At 43.0% G+C, this 6854-nt stretch overlaps 1 protein-coding gene and 1 long non-coding RNA gene across 2 annotated transcripts in view; both read right to left on the reverse strand.

Moving 5' to 3' along the window:
- Window positions 1-6854, reverse strand: part of CSMD1 (CUB and Sushi multiple domains 1) — a 1867828-nt gene that overhangs the window by 1811615 nt on the left and 49359 nt on the right. The gene's annotated exons all lie outside the window — the stretch shown is intronic.
- Window positions 4046-4548, reverse strand: LOC109311714. The gene is made up of 2 exons (XR_002101590.1): window positions 4502-4548; window positions 4046-4319 (listed from the first exon to the last, which is right to left on the reverse strand). It is a non-coding gene; the product is annotated as an uncharacterized LOC109311714 (long non-coding RNA).

Here is a 6854-nt window from a genome sequence, read left to right on the forward strand (position 1 = left end):
CCAGCTGACTTCCTGCCCTTTGGGCAGGGGGCTGGACTCGATGATCTCCCGAGGTCCCTTCCAGCCCTAATGTCTATGAAATCTATGATTTCTGCAACTGGTGAGGCATCACATGTGCATCTATACTTGCAAATGGTGCAAATTTGTATTATCTGTATATTGAAAATGAGATAAAATATTGGCAGTGCCATGATCTGAGCAAGAGGCATTTCACTGAAAATAATGTTAAATAAAAGGCAATCCAAGAAATGTCCTGACTAGTTTCATTTCCTAAGCCAATTTAGAAGGCTGTCAATTAGCAATGTGAACCACAGCATGGTTGTCAGATCAAAAATGTATAATTTGCTGATAAGTTGCTCTTCTCAGATAGTGACTGCCACTGATATATGGAGATGAGCGGAGGGGAACAGAAAAACACCTCTAGAAAATTCCTTCCTTTCGATCCTTCAGGATCAGTGCACTGGTATTGCCAGTACTGGAGGTTTTAGATTCCTAGAGTACATACTAACATACTAGAACACACCAGAAATTGAGTTCTATAGGGGTAAATTTAAGATGTAGAATTCAGAGAGGAAAAAAATTCACAGTCTTGTCTGAATGTAAGATCAATCTGTTTAGAAAGTCTTGTTAAGTGAATGTGGGGACAACCCCACACAGAGCAGAAAAAAATATGAAAAGATGACTGACCATAATTATTGATTATCTTGTATGAAGATCTGCAGTCGAAGCCTGAATATTTTCAGGAATGACAGAGATCACTCTGTGTGAACTGATTACGGAAGGAATATGCTGGACAGAATGAATGAAGGGTGTCTCCATCTTTGGGGTCTTTTGTAGATAAAGGCCAAAAGGGACAATTCACAAAGGTAAAAGAGATCAGAACTTTTGCTGGTGACTTTTTGCCTGTGGTACAAAAGACTCAATGTCTTCACAAACTATGATCTTTCATTGTTCCTTTTGTGCCCCTTTTATACTTTTGTAGGGAAAGGGATAGGGATAAGAGGATTCTTAGAAGAGTGAGCTGAACCCTGGGGATAGGCTTAGAAGAGCCAATGCATATGTATTGCTTACATAATGAGAGCCCCCAAATCCCCAAATTGGACAAGGTCACAATCTTGATCAAACTGGTTGACAGCCCTAGACAAAGGGAGAAGTGCATTTTTCACAATCTCTTTGGGTATGTGCAGACAGAAATTACACTTAATCTAAGTGCAAAAATGTACATACGTTTGTGGAGTTTAAAATCGAGCAAAAATGGCTGGCCCAGTCTAACTTAATTCACCTAAGGAGGTGTACTACATTGATCAGGCTAACCCATACCTGACCTAACCAAATACATATGCAAATCTGGAGTGCAAGCCTGGGGCTGGGAATGCCCAACTGTTTGCCCCAGCCCTAGGACTGTGCTTTTTCAACCCCACTCAGCCCTGGACAGACAACCTGCTCTGGGGACCCAACACTCCCCCCACCCTAGCCCCCAAACCATTCCCCAAAATTCCCCTACACATCCCTCCCACCATCTCAAGTCCCTTAGATCACATTCTTGGCACAGCTCCTAGTACCAGCAAACATGTGGATAAGTAGGTTCCTGATCTATGATCACATGGATTAATTCAAGCCATAGATTGTGTCCTACAAAATGAGTGCAAGTGCCCTTTCTCTCCCACTGGCCCATGAGAGGGGTATGAGAGCTCGGTGAACTCTTTGTAAAACCTCTGTATAGGACCTTTAGAGCATCATGCTCCCCTTTAGTTGCCCACCCACCCATCCTGTAGTAGTGCTGACAATTTTTAAAAAGAACATTTATCATTTTATTAACATCAATAAAGCATACTCTGAAAATAATGTCCTGTTAGGGATGGTATCAATGGCTGCTCAACTGCTTCTCAGAAAAGCTAGATTCAAGGTCAAGTTATGTGGCTGCTATCTCAATGAATGTGTATGGCTGTGTTGGTACAATTCAGGTAGCAGCCTTTTCATTTTGGGCTTTTGTTAAGAGGTTTTTTTAGTAGTCACAAAGAAAAAAATATAATAGTAGGGTGAACCACAGCACGTTTGTTCTTCCTGTGAAATTTTTTATTTACATTGGGAAGAGATGCTGGAAGAATTTTCAATTCTGCATGTGTCTGAATTACTCATTGTGCTGTTCTCTACATTGCTCATTGTGTAGAGACTAAAGCTGTACTGAAGATAACTTCTTTTCAAACAAACATAGCCCCCCCTTTTAACAAGGTAACGTGTACTGAAAAAAAGTTATTTTTTAAATGTTACTTTCCTCGAGCAATATCTCTAGGGAAGAAAATATTTACACACTCGTTTTCTATGCAAACACAAACTGTTCAAATGATTAAGACCATACATAAAATAAAGATAGCAAGATAAAAAAATTATCTAACAAAAAACAAATTATGTGTTGGCTAACACAATAAAGTAGTGGAAATGCTTTGGTCATTTTGTTGTAATTTTTTCAAAACCTAGATTTCACAGACATTAAGGCTGGAAGGGACCTTGTAAGATCATCAGGTCCAGCCCCCTGTCCAAGGGGCAGGTAGTTAGCTAGGGTCAAAGGATCCTAGCACAATAAATATCCAAACATTTCTTAAAAGTGTCCAGAGTAGGTGCTTGCACCACCTCTGGGGGGAGTCTGTTCCAGGCCCTGGGGGCTTGGACAGTAAAGAAGTTTTGCCTTATGTACAGCCTAAAATGGTCTTGCAGGAGTTTGTGACCATTGGACCTTGTCATCCCTTGGGGCGCTCTGGTGAACAGACATTTCCCCCAGATCCTGATGCACACCGCTGATGTACTTATAGGCTGCCACCAAGTCACCCCTGAGCCTGCACTTCTCCAGGCTGAAGAACCACATAGCTTGGAGTCTCTCTTCATAAGGCCTGTTCTCTTGCCCTCTGACCATGTGCCTGGCTGTTCTATGGACTTTGTCAAGCTTCTCCATATCCATCCGAAATTGCGGAGCCCAGAATTGGATGCAGTACTCCAGCTGTGGCCTTACCAAGGCCGAGTACAGTAGGAGGACGACATCCTGAGTCTTGCTCAAGATGCATTCGTAGATGCAAGCCAGAGCTTTATTCACTTTGCCAGATGCGGTATCGCACGGGTGGCTCATGTTCATCTTGTGGTCAATCATGACTCCAAAGTCTCTTTCGGTCATGGTGCTAGTGAGTGTAGCATTGCCAAGCCTATAAGTGTGATGCAGATTCCCCCCTGCCACCCGTATTGAATGCTATCATGTTTTCATCTGCCCACTTGCAAGTCTATCGAGGTTGTTGAATACCTATCATTAGTTGTCAGTTTAATTTTCCAAAAGGATCTCTTTTGTTTCAAAGGTAGCATCTAAGGAAGAAGTGAATAAAATGGTAAATTTTCATATGTATCACATCAAACAGCGCTGATAATGCTGTGGGTTCCATATCCGTCAAAATAGATAACACAACTTTGTCTCTAAACATGAAATGGTAAATAAGGCTGTTTTGATGGTAAAATGATGCACAGAAATCACGCAAAACTTATTTTCTATAGATGTACCATATATATAATTAAAAATAATTAGCATGATCTTCTTTAAAGCTGCCCTTTTTGCTACTGATTTCTGATTAGAATGAAGTCAAGCTGACCTCTTTCTTTCTTTTTTTTCTTCTTCATATTTTTGGGTGCATGAACAATGTGCTGGGTTGGGGTTTTTTTCCATTTTGATTTATGGGTTTTTTGGTCCCATATGTGAAAAACACAATAGAAATATTATAGCTTTAGAATATATATATATACACACATATATGCACGCACCATAGTTGGGGGTGGGAGTTATATATATATATAACTCACCCCTAGCCATGGTGCAACCTGTGGCCACATCCCGATTCATGGTCCTAGGGTGTCAAATAGCCTTGGTCAACCTCCCAGCCCCTTAGACTTGGGCCACCTCTCCATGGAGTGCTTTCTTGTGGTTCCCCCACACACTGGAGTACATACAGTCTAACTATTTACACAGTTTATTATTTACAAAACAGTTAACATATGAATGAGGTTAATGGCAGAACAAGATATCAATAATCTAATTGTCAAAGGCAGGTATCAATGAACTAAAACACTCTATACAAATTGAATCAAAGACACCCTCAGTATAACTTCCCAACTTAAACCTTGAGATGCCAGTGAATTTCAGCAGGAGCACACAGGGTTAACAAGATATCAGCTCTCCTTCACAGTGGCAACAAAATAACCATGGCTGGTGCTACTGCTTCAGAAAGTCCAGTTCTCTGCTAGAGCCTGCATGGGGAACAGAAGCTCTCCTCTACTCCAGCTGTCTGTGGTATTTGCAAAGAAACACACACTGTCCCCGCTCCCCAAAAGCACCTTTCTCCAATTCCCAGACACGGCCCCTTGTGCTGATAACAGAAACAACGCTGGGTTTATCACCCACCTGGCCCCAGGTTGGTTCTCAGTTAAGTCTCCCAGATCAACACCCTGCCCTCCTAGACAAGTCTACCTTACCACCCTGTTTCCTCCACATGGGTCCCTCTGCCTCACACAGGGGAAAAGGATACCAGATAGGGATGTGTGAGGCTTCAGGTGCTAATTTGATTTGGAGGAAATCTGGCTCCATTTGGCAGCTGAATCTCCAAATCTGAATCAAATCAGGAGACCAATAAAAAGGTCTGGAATCGATCTGAAGCTCTCTGAGAGAGAGAGAGCTTCACAGATTTGGCAAGTCCCCCCACTCGCCACCGCAAGGAGCTGGACCCAGACTCCATGCTGGTAAAATGGGGGCAGGGACCATGGGGACCCCCAGCAAGTCCCATCCCCTACCTTCTCCACCAGCCCCCCTGAGCACCCCCTGACCCTCATCCGCTCCCACAGTCATGTGAATGGCTGCCTCACCTGGCCCCAATGTTCTGGCACTTAAAAAAAACAAACAAAAAAAGCCCTACACTCACTGGCTCCTACCAGGTGGGGGGGAATCCCCGCTGCCCCCCACTGCCTCTGCCTACTCTCCTAGCCCCATTGATAGCTGCCCCACCCAGCTCCTGGTTCTTTAAAAAAAATAAATAAATAAAAAAGCCCCACACTCACCAGCTGGGGTAGAGGCTATCAGGGCTTCTGGGGGCTCATGGCAGAGCCCCCCTGCACAGAGAGAGGGAGTGGGGGGCAGTGGAGATCACCCCACCCACCTGGCAGGATCCAGTATGTGTAGGGCTTTTTTTTTAAAGCACCAGGATGCTGGGGCAGCAATGGGGAGGGTGGGGAGAGTGGGCCTCTTTGATTTAGAGATTTGGTCATTTTTGTGGCAGCCAAATCGCTGTATCAGATTTGGCCAAATTGATTTGGGATTGAAATCACTGAATCAAATCACTGTCTCCTGAATTGGCCAGATCCAAAGGGAATACTAGCCACTTCGCATAGGCCTAATACCCGGTTATCTTCTCCCCATCACTAAGGGCAGGTTCACTTCACAGGCAGGCTGCAGGGTGGTTCCTCCCTGAGCTCTGTGGTCCCAGGGCTCTCTCCCTTCTCTGAGCCTGGCTGAGTCCCAAGGGCTGAGTTCCCAAATATATAAGGCAGGAGCTGTCATAAACTTTCTTGGTTCTGGGTGTGGGGGTGTGTGTGTGTGTCTACTGCAAAACTGACAGCATACCTGTAGTAGCTTTTTCTAATTAAACATCTTTAATTTTTCTACTTGACCAAAAACTAAAAAGACTATGTAGTCTAAACAAAGAAATATACACCCCCAAGTCTTGGAACTGAACCTGATCCTGCAAGTCTTTCATTTCTAAGACGCTTTTGAATCAACCCATAGATTTCAGCAGAGCTATTTCTATAAAAAAGGGTTGGTTCAGGAAAAGAGAATAAGGACTCTGGATTGGATCAACGAGTATGTAGGGTCCCCTCCTTCCACTTTTGTATTGAATTATTAATAGCAAGAAGTGGAAAAGCTCAAAAATACTTCCATATTTTTTTAATAAAATAGCTTTTTAAATGGCTTAAATTCATTTAATATCAAGTGGATTGACAGCTCTTTAAGGCTTGAAGACTTCTGCTTACAAAAAGAAAAGGTCACAGGAATTATTATGGTAAACTTCCCTAAACCATAATGTCAAGAAGCCTCAAACTTGGTCTATGAAAGTGATTCTGAAGTTAAGAACATACTTCTGTCTTACTGTTAATTCCATCCTTGCCAAATCAATTTGGATTATCAAGTAAGGGCATTGATAGACATCAGGATGTGCGGGGGAGGGGTGAAAGCACTTTCCTGAAAATAGCAGTGCGTTAGTTTGACCTGGTTCTGCAGCATCAGTATATATTAGGCACTTCACCAGGTCTTTTTGGCACTTTTAACAAATAGGCGATTCAAACAGCTATTAAATAAAAGCACCAAAAAAGCCCCTCTAAAGTGCCCAATCTACACAGATGTTGAGCGAGCCGCGTCCAAGTAATGCACTGCCTCTTCTGAACATGTGCTGGGCTCAGCACAGGACTACATTGAGTTTAAAGTGCTGGGTATTTGGGGTTTGTTTATGTCTGTAAGCACCCCAAATTTGTTCAATAGATCACTAGAGCTATCAAATTACACAGCAAATTGGTAATAAACGAATCTAGTTCTTCACTTGTTTTTCTAATAGTAAAATAAGCAGGCCTACATCCTATTTATTAGCCCAATACTCACCAAGAAATATTATCAAAGAAAACATCTGCAACTCGATTGCTGTCCCAATAGTTAGCAAGGTTAGCGAGGATTTAGTTAGGGAGCTTCTGGAGGGGTTGGACGTATTCAAGTCAGCCGGCCCGGATGATCTCCACCCTAGAGTTCTAAAGGAACTGGCCGGGGTCATTGCAAGTCCCCC

Source organism: Crocodylus porosus, unplaced genomic scaffold (assembly GCF_001723895.1).
Source record: "Crocodylus porosus isolate Cpor-Errol unplaced genomic scaffold, CroPor_comp1, whole genome shotgun sequence".
In the NCBI taxonomy this organism is placed as follows: Eukaryota; Metazoa; Chordata; order Crocodylia; family Crocodylidae; genus Crocodylus; species Crocodylus porosus.